The 17,018-nt window shown below is 70.5% G+C and overlaps 23 non-coding genes across 23 annotated transcripts; all 23 read right to left on the reverse strand.

The window, feature by feature from the left end:
* Positions 1 to 70: 70 nt before the first annotated feature.
* LOC132317799 (5S ribosomal RNA) lies at positions 71 to 189 on the reverse strand. The gene has a single exon (XR_009484199.1). It is a non-coding gene; the product is annotated as a 5S ribosomal RNA (ribosomal RNA).
* A 678-nt stretch (positions 190 to 867) lies between these two features.
* On the reverse strand, positions 868 to 986 carry LOC132317800 (5S ribosomal RNA). The gene has a single exon (XR_009484200.1). It is a non-coding gene; the product is annotated as a 5S ribosomal RNA (ribosomal RNA).
* Positions 987 to 1,664: 678 nt separating this feature from the next.
* LOC132317802 (5S ribosomal RNA) lies at positions 1,665 to 1,783 on the reverse strand. The gene has a single exon (XR_009484202.1). It is a non-coding gene; the product is annotated as a 5S ribosomal RNA (ribosomal RNA).
* Positions 1,784 to 2,461: 678 nt separating this feature from the next.
* On the reverse strand, positions 2,462 to 2,580 carry LOC132317803 (5S ribosomal RNA). The gene has a single exon (XR_009484203.1). It is a non-coding gene; the product is annotated as a 5S ribosomal RNA (ribosomal RNA).
* A 677-nt stretch (positions 2,581 to 3,257) lies between these two features.
* On the reverse strand, positions 3,258 to 3,376 carry LOC132317804 (5S ribosomal RNA). The gene has a single exon (XR_009484204.1). It is a non-coding gene; the product is annotated as a 5S ribosomal RNA (ribosomal RNA).
* Positions 3,377 to 4,054: 678 nt separating this feature from the next.
* Positions 4,055 to 4,173, reverse strand: LOC132317805 (5S ribosomal RNA). Its single transcript, XR_009484205.1, has one exon. It is a non-coding gene; the product is annotated as a 5S ribosomal RNA (ribosomal RNA).
* A 518-nt stretch (positions 4,174 to 4,691) lies between these two features.
* Positions 4,692 to 4,810, reverse strand: LOC132317806 (5S ribosomal RNA). Its single transcript, XR_009484206.1, has one exon. It is a non-coding gene; the product is annotated as a 5S ribosomal RNA (ribosomal RNA).
* A 678-nt stretch (positions 4,811 to 5,488) lies between these two features.
* Positions 5,489 to 5,607, reverse strand: LOC132317807 (5S ribosomal RNA). Its single transcript, XR_009484207.1, has one exon. It is a non-coding gene; the product is annotated as a 5S ribosomal RNA (ribosomal RNA).
* A 678-nt stretch (positions 5,608 to 6,285) lies between these two features.
* LOC132317808 (5S ribosomal RNA) lies at positions 6,286 to 6,404 on the reverse strand. The gene has a single exon (XR_009484208.1). It is a non-coding gene; the product is annotated as a 5S ribosomal RNA (ribosomal RNA).
* A 678-nt stretch (positions 6,405 to 7,082) lies between these two features.
* Positions 7,083 to 7,201, reverse strand: LOC132317809 (5S ribosomal RNA). Its single transcript, XR_009484209.1, has one exon. It is a non-coding gene; the product is annotated as a 5S ribosomal RNA (ribosomal RNA).
* A 672-nt stretch (positions 7,202 to 7,873) lies between these two features.
* Positions 7,874 to 7,992, reverse strand: LOC132317810 (5S ribosomal RNA). Its single transcript, XR_009484210.1, has one exon. It is a non-coding gene; the product is annotated as a 5S ribosomal RNA (ribosomal RNA).
* Positions 7,993 to 8,670: 678 nt separating this feature from the next.
* On the reverse strand, positions 8,671 to 8,789 carry LOC132317811 (5S ribosomal RNA). The gene has a single exon (XR_009484211.1). It is a non-coding gene; the product is annotated as a 5S ribosomal RNA (ribosomal RNA).
* A 678-nt stretch (positions 8,790 to 9,467) lies between these two features.
* On the reverse strand, positions 9,468 to 9,586 carry LOC132317813 (5S ribosomal RNA). Its single transcript, XR_009484213.1, has one exon. It is a non-coding gene; the product is annotated as a 5S ribosomal RNA (ribosomal RNA).
* A 518-nt stretch (positions 9,587 to 10,104) lies between these two features.
* LOC132317814 (5S ribosomal RNA) lies at positions 10,105 to 10,223 on the reverse strand. The gene has a single exon (XR_009484214.1). It is a non-coding gene; the product is annotated as a 5S ribosomal RNA (ribosomal RNA).
* A 678-nt stretch (positions 10,224 to 10,901) lies between these two features.
* On the reverse strand, positions 10,902 to 11,020 carry LOC132317815 (5S ribosomal RNA). Its single transcript, XR_009484215.1, has one exon. It is a non-coding gene; the product is annotated as a 5S ribosomal RNA (ribosomal RNA).
* A 678-nt stretch (positions 11,021 to 11,698) lies between these two features.
* Positions 11,699 to 11,817, reverse strand: LOC132317816 (5S ribosomal RNA). The gene has a single exon (XR_009484216.1). It is a non-coding gene; the product is annotated as a 5S ribosomal RNA (ribosomal RNA).
* Positions 11,818 to 12,495: 678 nt separating this feature from the next.
* Positions 12,496 to 12,614, reverse strand: LOC132317777 (5S ribosomal RNA). Its single transcript, XR_009484178.1, has one exon. It is a non-coding gene; the product is annotated as a 5S ribosomal RNA (ribosomal RNA).
* Positions 12,615 to 13,132: 518 nt separating this feature from the next.
* Positions 13,133 to 13,251, reverse strand: LOC132317817 (5S ribosomal RNA). The gene has a single exon (XR_009484217.1). It is a non-coding gene; the product is annotated as a 5S ribosomal RNA (ribosomal RNA).
* A 678-nt stretch (positions 13,252 to 13,929) lies between these two features.
* Positions 13,930 to 14,048, reverse strand: LOC132317818 (5S ribosomal RNA). Its single transcript, XR_009484218.1, has one exon. It is a non-coding gene; the product is annotated as a 5S ribosomal RNA (ribosomal RNA).
* A 518-nt stretch (positions 14,049 to 14,566) lies between these two features.
* LOC132317819 (5S ribosomal RNA) lies at positions 14,567 to 14,685 on the reverse strand. The gene has a single exon (XR_009484219.1). It is a non-coding gene; the product is annotated as a 5S ribosomal RNA (ribosomal RNA).
* A 678-nt stretch (positions 14,686 to 15,363) lies between these two features.
* LOC132317820 (5S ribosomal RNA) lies at positions 15,364 to 15,482 on the reverse strand. The gene has a single exon (XR_009484220.1). It is a non-coding gene; the product is annotated as a 5S ribosomal RNA (ribosomal RNA).
* Positions 15,483 to 16,000: 518 nt separating this feature from the next.
* Positions 16,001 to 16,119, reverse strand: LOC132317821 (5S ribosomal RNA). Its single transcript, XR_009484221.1, has one exon. It is a non-coding gene; the product is annotated as a 5S ribosomal RNA (ribosomal RNA).
* Positions 16,120 to 16,797: 678 nt separating this feature from the next.
* On the reverse strand, positions 16,798 to 16,916 carry LOC132317822 (5S ribosomal RNA). Its single transcript, XR_009484222.1, has one exon. It is a non-coding gene; the product is annotated as a 5S ribosomal RNA (ribosomal RNA).
* Positions 16,917 to 17,018: the final 102 nt, after the last annotated feature.

The following is a 17,018-nucleotide window of genomic DNA, read 5'->3' on the forward strand; positions in this document are numbered from 1 at the left end:
GCCCAGCCGCTACACCCCAACACCAAAACGGGGGCCGCCCTGGCGGCTTGCGAGCCAATAGGGGGGCAAAAGCCTACAGCACCCGGTATTCCCAGGCGGTCTCCCATCCAAGTACTAACCGGGCCCGACCCTGCTTAGCTTCCGAGATCAGACGAGATCGGGCGTTCTCAGGGTGGTATGGCCGTAGGCACCCCCTCCCCCGACAACAGCCCTCTCGCCACCCGCCGCCACGCTCCCCAGCACCCACGCCGCCACCACCGCCAAACCCCGACGCACCCCTCAGCCACGGCCAACACCCACACCAACGCCTCCGCACACCCACACCCACACAACAGCCCTCCTGCCCCGACAACGGCCCTCTCCCCCGACCCCCGCCACGCTCCCACCACGCGCTACACCCGCCACCACCCACGGGGACGGCCCCGCGACACCCTGACGCACGCCCGGCACCCCACCACCACCCACTGCAACACCCGCACATACCCCCCGCTAACAACAGCCCTCCTGCCCCGAGCCCTCGCACCTAAACGCCACCACGCTCCCACCACGCGCTGCAGCCCCACCGACCCACGGGGGCGGCGCCAGGGGCACCCTCACGCACACCTGCCCCACCACGACGACCCACTGCAACACCCGCACATACCCCCCGCTAACAACAGCCCTCCCGCCTCAACAACAGCCCTCTCGCCTACCCGCCGCCACGCTGCAGCCCACCTACGGGGCGGCGCAACATGCAACCCCGGCGCACACCTGCCCCACCACCACCACCACCCCCCCACACCTGCCCTTCCCCGAGAGCCCAGCCGCTACACCCCAACACCAAAACGGGGGCCGCCCTGGCGGCTCGCGAGCCAATAGGGGGGCAAAAGCCTACAGCACCCGGTATTCCCAGGCGGTCTCCCATCCAAGTACTAACCGGGCCCGACCCTGCTTAGCTTCCGAGATCAGACGAGATCGGGCGTTCTCAGGGTGGTATGGCCGTAGGCACCCCCTCCCCCGACAACAGCCCTCTCGCCACCCGCCGCCACGCTCCCCAGCACCCACGCCGCCACCACCGCCAAACCCCGACGCACCCCTCAGCCACGTCCAATACCCACACCAACGCCTCCGCACACCCACACCCACACAACAGCCCTCCTGCCCCGACAACGGCCCTCTCCCCCGACCCCCGCCACGCTCCCACCACGCGCTACACCCGCCACCACCCACGGGGACGGCCCCGCGACACCCTGACGCACGCCCGGCACCCCACCACCACCCACTGCAACACCCGCACATACCCCCCGCTAACAACAGCCCTCCTGCCCCGAGCCCTCGCACCTAAACGCCACCACGCTCCCACCCCGCGCTGCAGCCACACCGACCCACGGGGGCGGCGCCGGGGGCACCCTGACGCACACCTGCCCCACCACGACGACCCACTGCAACACCCGCACATACCCCCCGCTAACAACAGCCCTCCTGCCCCACAACAGCCCTCTCGCCCACCCGCCGCCACGCTGCAGCCCACCTACGGGGCGGCGCAACATGCAACCCCGGCGCACACCTGCCCCACCACCACCACCACCCCCCCCACACCTGCCCTTCCCCGAGAGCCCAGCCGCTACACCCCAACACCAAAACGGGGGCCGCCCTGGCGGCTCGCGAGCCAATAGGGGGGCAAAAGCCTACAGCACCCGGTATTCCCAGGCGGTCTCCCATCCAAGTACTAACCGGGCCCGACCCTGCTTAGCTTCCGAGATCAGACGAGATCGGGCGTTCTCAGGGTGGTATGGCCGTAGGCACCCCCTCCCCCGACAACAGCCCTCTCGCCACCCGCCGCCACGCTCCCCAGCACCCACGCCGCCACCACCGCCAAACCCCGACGCACCCCTCAGCCACGTCCAACACCCACACCAACGCCTCCGCACACCCACACCCACACAACAGCCCTCCTGCCCCGACAACGGCCCTCTCCCCCGACCCCCGCCACGCTCCCACCACGCGCTACACCCGCCACCACCCACGGGGACGGCCCCGCGACACCCTGACGCACGCCCGGCACCCCACCACCACCCACTGCAACACCCGCACATACCCCCCGCTAACAACAGCCCTCCTGCCCCGAGCCCTCGCACCTAAACGCCACCACGCTCCCACCCCGCGCTGCAGCCCCACCGACCCACGGGGGCGGCGCCAGGGGCACCCTCACGCACACCTGCCCCACCACGACGACCCACTGCAACACCCGCACATACCCCCCGCTAACAACAGCCCTCCCGCCTCAACAACAGCCCTCTCGCCTACCCGCCGCCACGCTGCAGCCCACCTACGGGGCGGCGCAACATGCAACCCCGGCGCACACCTGCCCCACCACCACCACCACCCCCCCACACCTGCCCTTCCCCGAGAGCCCAGCCGCTACACCCCAACACCAAAACGGGGGCCGCCCTGGCGGCTCGCGAGCCAATAGGGGGGCAAAAGCCTACAGCACCCGGTATTCCCAGGCGGTCTCCCATCCAAGTACTAACCGGGCCCGACCCTGCTTAGCTTCCGAGATCAGACGAGATCGGGCGTTCTCAGGGTGGTATGGCCGTAGGCACCCCCTCCCCCGACAACAGCCCTCTCGCCACCCACCGCCACGCTCCCCAGCACCCACGCCGCCACCACCGCCAAACCCCGACGCACCCCTCAGCCACGGCCAACACCCACACCAACGCCTCCGCACACCCACACCCACACAACAGCCCTCCTGCCCCGACAACGGCCCTCTCCCCCGACCCCCGCCACGCTCCCACCACGCGCTACACCCGCCACCACCCACGGGGACGGCCCCGCGACACCCTGACGCACGCCCGGCACCCCACCACCACCCACTGCAACACCCGCACATACCCCCCGCTAACAACAGCCCTCCTGCCCCGAGCCCTCGCACCTAAACGCCACCACGCTCCCACCCCGCGCTGCAGCCACACCGACCCACGGGGGCGGCGCCGGGGGCACCCTGACGCACACCTGCCCCACCACGACGACCCACTGCAACACCCGCACATACCCCCCGCTAACAACAGCCCTCCTGCCCCACAACAGCCCTCTCGCCCACCCGCCGCCACGCTGCAGCCCACCTACGGGGCGGCGCAACATGCAACCCCGGCGCACACCTGCCCCACCACCACCACCACCCCCCCACACCTGCCCTTCCCCGAGAGCCCAGCCGCTACACCCCAACACCAAAACGGGGGCCGCCCTGGCGGCTTGCGAGCCAATAGGGGGGCAAAAGCCTACAGCACCCGGTATTCCCAGGCGGTCTCCCATCCAAGTACTAACCGGGCCCGACCCTGCTTAGCTTCCGAGATCAGACGAGATCGGGCGTTCTCAGGGTGGTATGGCCGTAGGCACCCCCTCCCCCGACAACAGCCCTCTCGCCACCCGCCGCCACGCTCCCCAGCACCCACGCCGCCACCACCGCCAAACCCCGACGCACCCCTCAGCCACGGCCAACACCCACACCAACGCCTCCGCACACCCACACCCACACAACAGCCCTCCTGCCCCGACAACGGCCCTCTCCCCCGACCCCCGCCACGCTCCCACCACGCGCTACACCCGCCACCACCCACGGGGACGGCCCCGCGACACCCTGACGCACGCCCGGCACCCCACCACCACCCACTGCAACACCCGCACATACCCCCCGCTAACAACAGCCCTCCTGCCCCGAGCCCTCGCACCTAAACGCCACCACGCTCCCACCACGCGCTGCAGCCACACCGACCCACGGGGGCGGCGCCAGGGGCACCCTCACGCACACCTGCCCCACCACGACGACCCACTGCAACACCCGCACATACCCCCCGCTAACAACAGCCCTCCCGCCTCAACAACAGCCCTCTCGCCTACCCGCCGCCACGCTGCAGCCCACCTACGGGGCGGCGCAACATGCAACCCCGGCGCACACCTGCCCCACCACCACCACCACCCCCCCACACCTGCCCTTCCCCGAGAGCCCAGCCGCTACACCCCAACACCAAAACGGGGGCCGCCCTGGCGGCTTGCGAGCCAATAGGGGGGCAAAAGCCTACAGCACCCGGTATTCCCAGGCGGTCTCCCATCCAAGTACTAACCGGGCCCGACCCTGCTTAGCTTCCGAGATCAGACGAGATCGGGCGTTCTCAGGGTGGTATGGCCGTAGGCACCCCCTCCCCCGACAACAGCCCTCTCGCCACCCGCCGCCACGCTCCCCAGCACCCACGCCGTCACCACCGCCAAACCCCGACGCACCCCTCAGCCACGTCCAATACCCACACCAACGCCTCCGCACACCCACACCCACACAACAGCCCTCCTGCCCCGACAACGGCCCTCTCCCCCGACCCCCGCCACGCTCCCACCACGCGCTACACCTGCCACCACCCACGGGGACGGCCCCGCGACACCCTGACGCACGCCCGGCACCCCACCACCACCCACTGCAACACCCGCACATACCCCCCGCTAACAACAGCCCTCCCGCCCCAACAACAGCCCTCTCGCCCACCCGACGCCACGCTGCAGCCCACCTACGGGGCGGCGCAACATGCAACCCCGGCGCACACCTGCCCCACCACCACCACCACCCCCCCACACCTGCCCTTCCCCGAGAGCCCAGCCGCTACACCCCAACACCAAAACGGGGGCCGCCCTGGCGGCTCGCGAGCCAATAGGGGGGCAAAAGCCTACAGCACCCGGTATTCCCAGGCGGTCTCCCATCCAAGTACTAACCGGGCCCGACCCTGCTTAGCTTCCGAGATCAGACGAGATCGGGCGTTCTCAGGGTGGTATGGCCGTAGGCACCCCCTCCCCCGACAACAGCCCTCTCGCCACCCGCCGCCACGCTCCCCAGCACCCACGCCGCCACCACCGCCAAACCCCGACGCACCCCTCAGCCACGGCCAACACCCACACCAACGCCTCCGCACACCCACACCCACACAACAGCCCTCCTGCCCCGACAACGGCCCTCTCCCCCGACCCCCGCCACGCTCCCACCACGCGCTACACCCGCCACCACCCACGGGGACGGCCCCGCGACACCCTGACGCACGCCCGGCACCCCACCACCACCCACTGCAACACCCGCACATACCCCCCGCTAACAACAGCCCTCCTGCCCCGAGCCCTCGCACCTAAACGCCACCACGCTCCCACCCCGCGCTGCAGCCACACCGACCCACGGGGGCGGCGCCAGGGGCACCCTGACGCACACCTGCCCCACCACGACGACCCACTGCAACACCCGCACATACCCCCCGCTAACAACAGCCCTCCCGCCTCAACAACAGCCCTCTCGCCTACCCGCCGCCACGCTGCAGCCCACCTACGGGGCGGCGCAACATGCAACCCCGGCGCACACCTGCCCCACCACCACCACCACCCCCCCACACCTGCCCTTCCCCGAGAGCCCAGCCGCTACACCCCAACACCAAAACGGGGGCCGCCCTGGCGGCTCGCGAGCCAATAGGGGGGCAAAAGCCTACAGCACCCGGTATTCCCAGGCGGTCTCCCATCCAAGTACTAACCGGGCCCGACCCTGCTTAGCTTCCGAGATCAGACGAGATCGGGCGTTCTCAGGGTGGTATGGCCGTAGGCACCCCCTCCCCCGACAACAGCCCTCTCGCCACCCGCCGCCACGCTCCCCAGCACCCACGCCGCCACCACCGCCAAACCCCGACGCACCCCTCAGCCACGGCCAACACCCACACCAACGCCTCCGCACACCCACACCCACACAACAGCCCTCCTGCCCCGACAACGGCCCTCTCCCCCGACCCCCGCCACGCTCCCACCACGCGCTACACCCGCCACCACCCACGGGGACGGCCCCGCGACACCCTGACGCACGCCCGGCACCCCACCACCACCCACTGCAACACCCGCACATACCCCCCGCTAACAACAGCCCTCCTGCCCCGAGCCCTCGCACCTAAACGCCACCACGCTCCCACCCCGCGCTGCAGCCCCACCGACCCACGGGGGCGGCGCCGGGGGCACCCTGACGCACACCTGCCCCACCACGACGACCCACTGCAACACCCGCACATACCCCCCGCTAACAACAGCCCTCCCGCCTCAACAACAGCCCTCTCGCCTACCCGCCGCCACGCTGCAGCCCACCTACGGGGCGGCGCAACATGCAACCCCGGCGCACACCTGCCCCACCACCACCACCACCCCCCCACACCTGCCCTTCCCCGAGAGCCCAGCCGCTACACCCCAACACCAAAACGGGGGCCGCCCTGGCGGCTTGCGAGCCAATAGGGGGGCAAAAGCCTACAGCACCCGGTATTCCCAGGCGGTCTCCCATCCAAGTACTAACCGGGCCCGACCCTGCTTAGCTTCCGAGATCAGACGAGATCGGGCGTTCTCAGGGTGGTATGGCCGTAGGCACCCCCTCCCCCGACAACAGCCCTCTCGCCACCCGCCGCCACGCTCCCCAGCACCCACGCCGCCACCACCGCCAAACCCCGACGCACCCCTCAGCCACGGCCAACACCCACACCAACGCCTCCGCACACCCACACCCACACAACAGCCCTCCTGCCCCGACAACGGCCCTCTCCCCCGACCCCCGCCACGCTCCCACCACGCGCTACACCCGCCACCACCCACGGGGACGGCCCCGCGACACCCTGACGCACGCCCGGCACCCCACCACCACCCACTGCAACACCCGCACATACCCCCCGCTAACAACAGCCCTCCTGCCCCGAGCCCTCGCACCTAAACGCCACCACGCTCCCACCACGCGCTGCAGCCACACCGACCCACGGGGGCGGCGCCAGGGGCACCCTCACGCACACCTGCCCCACCACGACGACCCACTGCAACACCCGCACATACCCCCCGCTAACAACAGCCCTCCCGCCTCAACAACAGCCCTCTCGCCTACCCGCCGCCACGCTGCAGCCCACCTACGGGGCGGCGCAACATGCAACCCCGGCGCACACCTGCCCCACCACCACCACCACCCCCCCACACCTGCCCTTCCCCGAGAGCCCAGCCGCTACACCCCAACACCAAAACGGGGGCCGCCCTGGCGGCTCGCGAGCCAATAGGGGGGCAAAAGCCTACAGCACCCGGTATTCCCAGGCGGTCTCCCATCCAAGTACTAACCGGGCCCGACCCTGCTTAGCTTCCGAGATCAGACGAGATCGGGCGTTCTCAGGGTGGTATGGCCGTAGGCACCCCCTCCCCCGACAACAGCCCTCTCGCCACCCGCCGCCACGCTCCCCAGCACCCACGCCGCCACCACCGCCAAACCCCGACGCACCCCTCAGCCACGTCCAATACCCACACCAACGCCTCCGCACACCCACACAACAGCCCTCCTGCCCCGACAACGGCCCTCTCCCCCGACCCCCGCCACGCTCCCACCACGCGCTACACCCGCCACCACCCACGGGGACGGCCCCGCGACACCCTGACGCACGCCCGGCACCCCACCACCACCCACTGCAACACCCGCACATACCCCCCGCTAACAACACCCCTCCTGCCCCGAGCCCTCGCACCTAAACGCCACCACGCTCCCACCCCGCGCTGCAGCCACACCGACCCACGGGGGCGGCGCCGGGGGCACCCTGACGCACACCTGCCCCACCACGACGACCCACTGCAACACCCGCACATACCCCCCGCTAACAACAGCCCTCCCGCCCCAACAACAGCCCTCTCGCCCACCCGACGCCACGCTGCAGCCCACCTACGGGGCGGCGCAACATGCAACCCCGGCGCACACCTGCCCCACCACCACCACCACCCCCCCACACCTGCCCTTCCCCGAGAGCCCAGCCGCTACACCCCAACACCAAAACGGGGGCCGCCCTGGCGGCTCGCGAGCCAATAGGGGGGCAAAAGCCTACAGCACCCGGTATTCCCAGGCGGTCTCCCATCCAAGTACTAACCGGGCCCGACCCTGCTTAGCTTCCGAGATCAGACGAGATCGGGCGTTCTCAGGGTGGTATGGCCGTAGGCACCCCCTCCCCCGACAACAGCCCTCTCGCCACCCGCCGCCACGCTCCCCAGCACCCACGCCGCCACCACCGCCAAACCCCGACGCACCCCTCAGCCACGGCCAACACCCACACCAACGCCTCCGCACACCCACACCCACACAACAGCCCTCCTGCCCCGACAACGGCCCTCTCCCCCGACCCCCGCCACGCTCCCACCACGCGCTACACCCGCCACCACCCACGGGGACGGCCCCGCGACACCCTGACGCACGCCCGGCACCCCACCACCACCCACTGCAACACCCGCACATACCCCCCGCTAACAACAGCCCTCCTGCCCCGAGCCCTCGCACCTAAACGCCACCACGCTCCCACCCCGCGCTGCAGCCCCACCGACCCACGGGGGCGGCGCCAGGGGCACCCTCACGCACACCTGCCCCACCACGACGACCCACTGCAACACCCGCACATACCCCCCGCTAACAACAGCCCTCCCGCCTCAACAACAGCCCTCTCGCCTACCCGCCGCCACGCTGCAGCCCACCTACGGGGCGGCGCAACATGCAACCCCGGCGCACACCTGCCCCACCACCACCACCACCCCCCCACACCTGCCCTTCCCCGAGAGCCCAGCCGCTACACCCCAACACCAAAACGGGGGCCGCCCTGGCGGCTCGCGAGCCAATAGGGGGGCAAAAGCCTACAGCACCCGGTATTCCCAGGCGGTCTCCCATCCAAGTACTAACCGGGCCCGACCCTGCTTAGCTTCCGAGATCAGACGAGATCGGGCGTTCTCAGGGTGGTATGGCCGTAGGCACCCCCTCCCCCGACAACAGCCCTCTCGCCACCCGCCGCCACGCTCCCCAGCACCCACGCCGCCACCACCGCCAAACCCCGACGCACCCCTCAGCCACGGCCAACACCCACACCAACGCCTCCGCACACCCACACCCACACAACAGCCCTCCTGCCCCGACAACGGCCCTCTCCCCCGACCCCCGCCACGCTCCCACCACGCGCTACACCCGCCACCACCCACGGGGACGGCCCCGCGACACCCTGACGCACGCCCGGCACCCCACCACCACCCACTGCAACACCCGCACATACCCCCCGCTAACAACAGCCCTCCTGCCCCGAGCCCTCGCACCTAAACGCCACCACGCTCCCACCACGCGCTGCAGCCACACCGACCCATGGGGGCGGCGCCAGGGGCACCCTGACGCACACCTGCCCCACCACGACGACCCACTGCAACACCCGCACATACCCCCCGCTAACAACAGCCCTCCCGCCTCAACAACAGCCCTCTCGCCTACCCGCCGCCACGCTGCAGCCCACCTACGGGGCGGCGCAACATGCAACCCCGGCGCACACCTGCCCCACCACCACCACCACCCCCCCACACCTGCCCTTCCCCGAGAGCCCAGCCGCTACACCCCAACACCAAAACGGGGGCCGCCCTGGCGGCTCGCGAGCCAATAGGGGGGCAAAAGCCTACAGCACCCGGTATTCCCAGGCGGTCTCCCATCCAAGTACTAACCGGGCCCGACCCTGCTTAGCTTCCGAGATCAGACGAGATCGGGCGTTCTCAGGGTGGTATGGCCGTAGGCACCCCCTCCCCCGACAACAGCCCTCTCGCCACCCGCCGCCACGCTCCCCAGCACCCACGCCGCCACCACTGCCAAACCCCGACGCACCCCTCAGCCACGTCCAACACCCACACCAACGCCTCCGCACACCCACACCCACACAACAGCCCTCCTGCCCCGACAACGGCCCTCTCCCCCGACCCCCGCCACGCTCCCACCACGCGCTACACCCGCCACCACCCACGGGGACGGCCCCGCGACACCCTGACGCACGCCCGGCACCCCACCACCACCCACTGCAACACCTGCACATACCCCCCGCTAACAACAGCCCTCCCGCCCCAACAACAGCCCTCTTGCCCACCCGACGCCACGCTGCAGCCCACCTACGGGGCGGCGCAACATGCAACCCCGGCGCACACCTGCCCCACCACCACCACCACCCCCCCACACCTGCCCTTCCCCGAGAGCCCAGCCGCTACACCCCAACACCAAAACGGGGGCCGCCCTGGCGGCTCGCGAGCCAATAGGGGGGCAAAAGCCTACAGCACCCGGTATTCCCAGGCGGTCTCCCATCCAAGTACTAACCGGGCCCGACCCTGCTTAGCTTCCGAGATCAGACGAGATCGGGCGTTCTCAGGGTGGTATGGCCGTAGGCACCCCCTCCCCCGACAACAGCCCTCTCGCCACCCGCCGCCACGCTCCCCAGCACCCACGCCGCCACCACCGCCAAACCCCGACGCACCCCTCAGCCACGGCCAACACCCACACCAACGCCTCCGCACACCCACACCCACACAACAGCCCTCCTGCCCCGACAACGGCCCTCTCCCCCGACCCCCGCCACGCTCCCACCACGCGCTACACCCGCCACCACCCACGGGGACGGCCCCGCGACACCCTGACGCACGCCCGGCACCCCACCACCACCCACTGCAACACCCGCACATACCCCCCGCTAACAACAGCCCTCCTGCCCCGAGCCCTCGCACCTAAACGCCACCACGCTCCCACCCCGCGCTGCAGCCCCACCGACCCACGGGGGCGGCGCCAGGGGCACCCTGACGCACACCTGCCCCACCACGACGACCCACTGCAACACCCGCACATACCCCCCGCTAACAACAGCCCTCCCGCCTCAACAACAGCCCTCTCGCCTACCCGCCGCCACGCTGCAGCCCACCTACGGGGCGGCGCAACATGCAACCCCGGCGCACACCTGCCCCACCACCACCACCACCCCCCCACACCTGCCCTTCCCCGAGAGCCCAGCCGCTACACCCCAACACCAAAACGGGGGCCGCCCTGGCGGCTCGCGAGCCAATAGGGGGGCAAAAGCCTACAGCACCCGGTATTCCCAGGCGGTCTCCCATCCAAGTACTAACCGGGCCCGACCCTGCTTAGCTTCCGAGATCAGACGAGATCGGGCGTTCTCAGGGTGGTATGGCCGTAGGCACCCCCTCCCCCGACAACAGCCCTCTCGCCACCCGCCGCCACGCTCCCCAGCACCCACGCCGCCACCACCGCCAAACCCCGACGCACCCCTCAGCCACGGCCAACACCCACACCAACGCCTCCGCACACCCACACCCACACAACAGCCCTCCTGCCCCGACAACGGCCCTCTCCCCCGACCCCCGCCACGCTCCCACCACGCGCTACACCCGCCACCACCCACGGGGACGGCCCCGCGACACCCTGACGCACGCCCGGCACCCCACCACCACCCACTGCAACACCCGCACATACCCCCCGCTAACAACAGCCCTCCTGCCCCGAGCCCTCGCACCTAAACGCCACCACGCTCCCACCACGCGCTGCAGCCACACCGACCCACGGGGGCGGCGCCAGGGGCACCCTGACGCACACCTGCCCCACCACGACGACCCACTGCAACACCCGCACATACCCCCCGCTAACAACAGCCCTCCCGCCTCAACAACAGCCCTCTCGCCTACCCGCCGCCACGCTGCAGCCCACCTACGGGGCGGCGCAACATGCAACCCCGGCGCACACCTGCCCCACCACCACCACCACCCCCCCACACCTGCCCTTCCCCGAGAGCCCAGCCGCTACACCCCAACACCAAAACGGGGGCCGCCCTGGCGGCTCGCGAGCCAATAGGGGGGCAAAAGCCTACAGCACCCGGTATTCCCAGGCGGTCTCCCATCCAAGTACTAACCGGGCCCGACCCTGCTTAGCTTCCGAGATCAGACGAGATCGGGCGTTCTCAGGGTGGTATGGCCGTAGGCACCCCCTCCCCCGACAACAGCCCTCTCGCCACCCGCCGCCACGCTCCCCAGCACCCACGCCGCCACCACCGCCAAACCCCGACGCACCCCTCAGCCACGTCCAATACCCACACCAACGCCTCCGCACACCCACACCCACACAACAGCCCTCCTGCCCCGACAACGGCCCTCTCCCCCGACCCCCGCCACGCTCCCACCACGCGCTACACCTGCCACCACCCACGGGGACGGCCCCGCGACACCCTGACGCACGCCCGGCACCCCACCACCACCCACTGCAACACCCGCACATACCCCCCGCTAACAACACCCCTCCTGCCCCGAGCCCTCGCACCTAAACGCCACCACGCTCCCACCCCGCGCTGCAGCCACACCGACCCACGGGGGCGGCGCCAGGGGCACCCTCACGCACACCTGCCCCACCACGACGACCCACTGCAACACCCGCACATACCCCCCGCTAACAACAGCCCTCCCGCCTCAACAACAGCCCTCTCGCCTACCCGCCGCCACGCTGCAGCCCACCTACGGGGCGGCGCAACATGCAACCCCGGCGCACACCTGCCCCACCACCACCACCACCCCCCCACACCTGCCCTTCCCCGAGAGCCCAGCCGCTACACCCCAACACCAAAACGGGGGCCGCCCTGGCGGCTCGCGAGCCAATAGGGGGGCAAAAGCCTACAGCACCCGGTATTCCCAGGCGGTCTCCCATCCAAGTACTAACTGGGCCCGACCCTGCTTAGCTTCCGAGATCAGACGAGATCGGGCGTTCTCAGGGTGGTATGGCCGTAGGCACCCCCTCCCCCGACAACAGCCCTCTCGCCACCCGCCGCCACGCTCCCCAGCACCCACGCCGCCACCACCGCCAAACCCCGACGCACCCCTCAGCCACGTCCAATACCCACACCAACGCCTCCGCACACCCACACCCACACAACAGCCCTCCTGCCCCGACAACGGCCCTCTCCCCCGACCCCCGCCACGCTCCCACCACGCGCTACACCTGCCACCACCCACGGGGACGGCCCCGCGACACCCTGACGCACGCCCGGCACCCCACCACCACCCACTGCAACACCCGCACATACCCCCCGCTAACAACAGCCCTCCCGCCCCAACAACAGCCCTCTCGCCCACCCGACGCCACGCTGCAGCCCACCTACGGGGCGGCGCAACATGCAACCCCGGCGCACACCTGCCCCACCACCACCACCACCCCCCCACACCTGCCCTTCCCCGAGAGCCCAGCCGCTACACCCCAACACCAAAACGGGGGCCGCCCTGGCGGCTCGCGAGCCAATAGGGGGGCAAAAGCCTACAGCACCCGGTATTCCCAGGCGGTCTCCCATCCAAGTACTAACCGGGCCCGACCCTGCTTAGCTTCCGAGATCAGACGAGATCGGGCGTTCTCAGGGTGGTATGGCCGTAGGCACCCCCTCCCCCGACAACAGCCCTCTCGCCACCCGCCGCCACGCTCCCCAGCACCCACGCCGCCACCACCGCCAAACCCCGACGCACCCCTCAGCCACGGCCAACACCCACACCAACGCCTCCGCACACCCACACCCACACAACAGCCCTCCTGCCCCGACAACGGCCCTCTCCCCCGACCCCCGCCACGCTCCCACCACGCGCTACACCCGCCACCACCCACGGGGACGGCCCCGCGACACCCTGACGCACGCCCGGCACCCCACCACCACCCACTGCAACACCCGCACATACCCCCCGCTAACAACAGCCCTCCTGCCCCGAGCCCTCGCACCTAAACGCCACCACGCTCCCACCCCGCGCTGCAGCCCCACCGACCCACGGGGGCGGCGCCAGGGGCACCCTCACGCACACCTGCCCCACCACGACGACCCACTGCAACACCCGCACATACCCCCCGCTAACAACAGCCCTCCCGCCTCAACAACAGCCCTCTCGCCTACCCGCCGCCACGCTGCAGCCCACCTACGGGGCGGCGCAACATGCAACCCCGGCGCACACCTGCCCCACCACCACCACCACCCCCCCACACCTGCCCTTCCCCGAGAGCCCAGCCGCTACACCCCAACACCAAAACGGGGGCCGCCCTGGCGGCTCGCGAGCCAATAGGGGGGCAAAAGCCTACAGCACCCGGTATTCCCAGGCGGTCTCCCATCCAAGTACTAACCGGGCCCGACCCTGCTTAGCTTCCGAGATCAGACGAGATCGGGCGTTCTCAGGGTGGTATGGCCGTAGGCACCCCCTCCCCCGACAACAGCCCTCTCGCCACCCGCCGCCACGCTCCCCAGCACCCACGCCGCCACCACCGCCAAACCCCGACGCACCCCTCAGCCACGTCCAATACCCACACCAACGCCTCCGCACACCCACACCCACACAACAGCCCTCCTGCCCCGACAACGGCCCTCTCCCCCGACCCCCGCCACGCTCCCACCACGCGCTACACCTGCCACCACCCACGGGGACGGCCCCGCGACACCCTGACGCACGCCCGGCACCCCACCACCACCCACTGCAACACCCGCACATACCCCCCGCTAACAACAGCCCTCCCGCCCCAACAACAGCCCTCTCGCCCACCCGACGCCACGCTGCAGCCCACCTACGGGGCGGCGCAACATGCAACCCCGGCGCACACCTGCCCCACCACCACCACCACCCCCCCACACCTGCCCTTCCCCGAGAGCCCAGCCGCTACACCCCAACACCAAAACGGGGGCCGCCCTGGCGGCTCGCGAGCCAATAGGGGGGCAAAAGCCTACAGCACCCGGTATTCCCAGGCGGTCTCCCATCCAAGTACTAACCGGGCCCGACCCTGCTTAGCTTCCGAGATCAGACGAGATCGGGCGTTCTCAGGGTGGTATGGCCGTAGGCACCCCCTCCCCCGACAACAGCCCTCTCGCCACCCGCCGCCACGCTCCCCAGCACCCACGCCGCCACCACCGCCAAACCCCGACGCACCCCTCAGCCACGGCCAACACCCACACCAACGCCTCCGCACACCCACACCCACACAACAGCCCTCCTGCCCCGACAACGGCCCTCTCCCCCGACCCCCGCCACGCTCCCACCACGCGCTACACCCGCCACCACCCACGGGGACGGCCCCGCGACACCCTGACGCACGCCCGGCACCCCACCACCACCCACTGCAACACCCGCACATACCCCCCGCTAACAACAGCCCTCCTGCCCCGAGCCCTCGCACCTAAACGCCACCACGCTCCCACCCCGCGCTGCAGCCCCACCGACCCACGGGGGCGGCGCCAGGGGCACCCTCACGCACACCTGCCCCACCACGACGACCCACTGCAACACCCGCACATACCCCCCGCTAACAACAGCCCTCCCGCCTCAACAACAGCCCTCTCGCCTACCCGCCGCCACGCTGCAGCCCACCTACGGGGCGGCGCAACATGCAACCCCGGCGCACACCTGCCCCACCACCACCACCACCCCCCCACACCTGCCCTTCCCCGAGAGCCCAGCCGCTACACCCCAACACCAAAACGGGGGCCGCCCTGGCGGCTCGCGAGCCAATAGGGGGGCAAAAGCCTACAGCACCCGGTATTCCCAGGCGGTCTCCCATCCAAGTACTAACCGGGCCCGACCCTGCTTAGCTTCCGAGATCAGACGAGATCGGGCGTTCTCAGGGTGGTATGGCCGTAGGCACCCCCTCCCCCGACAACAGCCCTCTCGCCACCCGCCGCCACGCTCCCCAGCACCCACGCCGCCACCACCGCCAAACCCCGACGCACCCCTCAGCCACGGCCAACACCCACACCAACGCCTCCGCACACCCACACCCACACAACAGCCCTCCTGCCCCGACAACGGCCCTCTCCCCCGACCCCCGCCACGCTCCCACCACGCGCTACACCCGCCACCACCCACGGGGACGGCCCCGCGACACCCTGACGCACGCCCGGCACCCCACCACCACCCACTGCAACACCCGCACATACCCCCCGCTAACAACAGCCCTCCCGCCCCAACAACAGCCCTCTCGCCCACCCGACGCCACGCTGCAGCCCACCTACGGGGCGGCGCAACATGCAACCCCGGCGCACACCTGCCCCACCACCACCACCACCCCCCCACACCTGCCCTTCCCCGAGAGCCCAGCCGCTACACCCCAACACCAAAACGGGGGCCGCCCTGGCGGCTCGCGAGCCAATAGGGGGGCAAAAGCCTACAGCACCCGGTATTCCCAGGCGGTCTCCCATCCAAGTACTAACCGGGCCCGACCCTGCTTAGCTTCCGAGATCAGACGAGATCGGGCGTTCTCAGGGTGGTATGGCCGTAGGCACCCCCTCCCCCGACAACAGCCCTCTCGCCACCCGCCGCCACGCTCCCCAGCACCCACGCCGCCACCACCGCCAAACCCCGACGCACCCCTCAGCCACGGCCAACACCCACACCAACGCCTCCGCACACCCACACCCACACAACAGCCCTCCTGCCCCGACAACGGCCCTCTCCCCCGACCCCCGCCACGCTCCCACCACGCGCTACACCCGCCACCACCCACGGGGACGGCCCCGCGACACCCTGACGCACGCCCGGCACCCCACCACCACCCACTGCAACACCCGCACATACCCCCCGCTAACAACAGCCCTCCTGCCCCGAGCCCTCGCACCTAAACGCCACCACGCTCCCACCCCGCGCTGCAGCCCCACCGACCCACGGGGGCGGCGCCAGGGGCACCCTCACGCACACCTGCCCCACCACGACGACCCACTGCAACACCCGCACATACCCCCCGCTAACAACAGCCCTCCCGCCTCAACAACAGCCCTCTCGCCTACCCGCCGCCACGCTGCAGCCCACCTACGGGGCGGCGCAACATGCAACCCCGGCGCACACCTGCCCCACCACCACCACCACCCCCCCACACCTGCCCTTCCCCGAGAGCCCAGCCGCTACACCCCAACACCAAAACGGGGGCCGCCCTGGCGGCTCGCGAGCCAATAGGGGGGCAAAAGCCTACAGCACCCGGTATTCCCAGGCGGTCTCCCATCCAAGTACTAACCGGGCCCGACCCTGCTTAGCTTCCGAGATCAGACGAGATCGGGCGTTCTCAGGGTGGTATGGCCGTAGGCACCCCCTCCCCCGACAACAGCCCTCTCGCCACCCGCCGCCACGCTCCCCAGCACCCACGCCGCCACCACCGCCAAACCCCGACGCACCCCTCAGCCACGGCC

The sequence above is a fragment of the Gavia stellata genome, chromosome 11 (assembly GCF_030936135.1).
Source record: "Gavia stellata isolate bGavSte3 chromosome 11, bGavSte3.hap2, whole genome shotgun sequence".
NCBI lineage: Eukaryota > Metazoa > Chordata > Aves > Gaviiformes > Gaviidae > Gavia > Gavia stellata.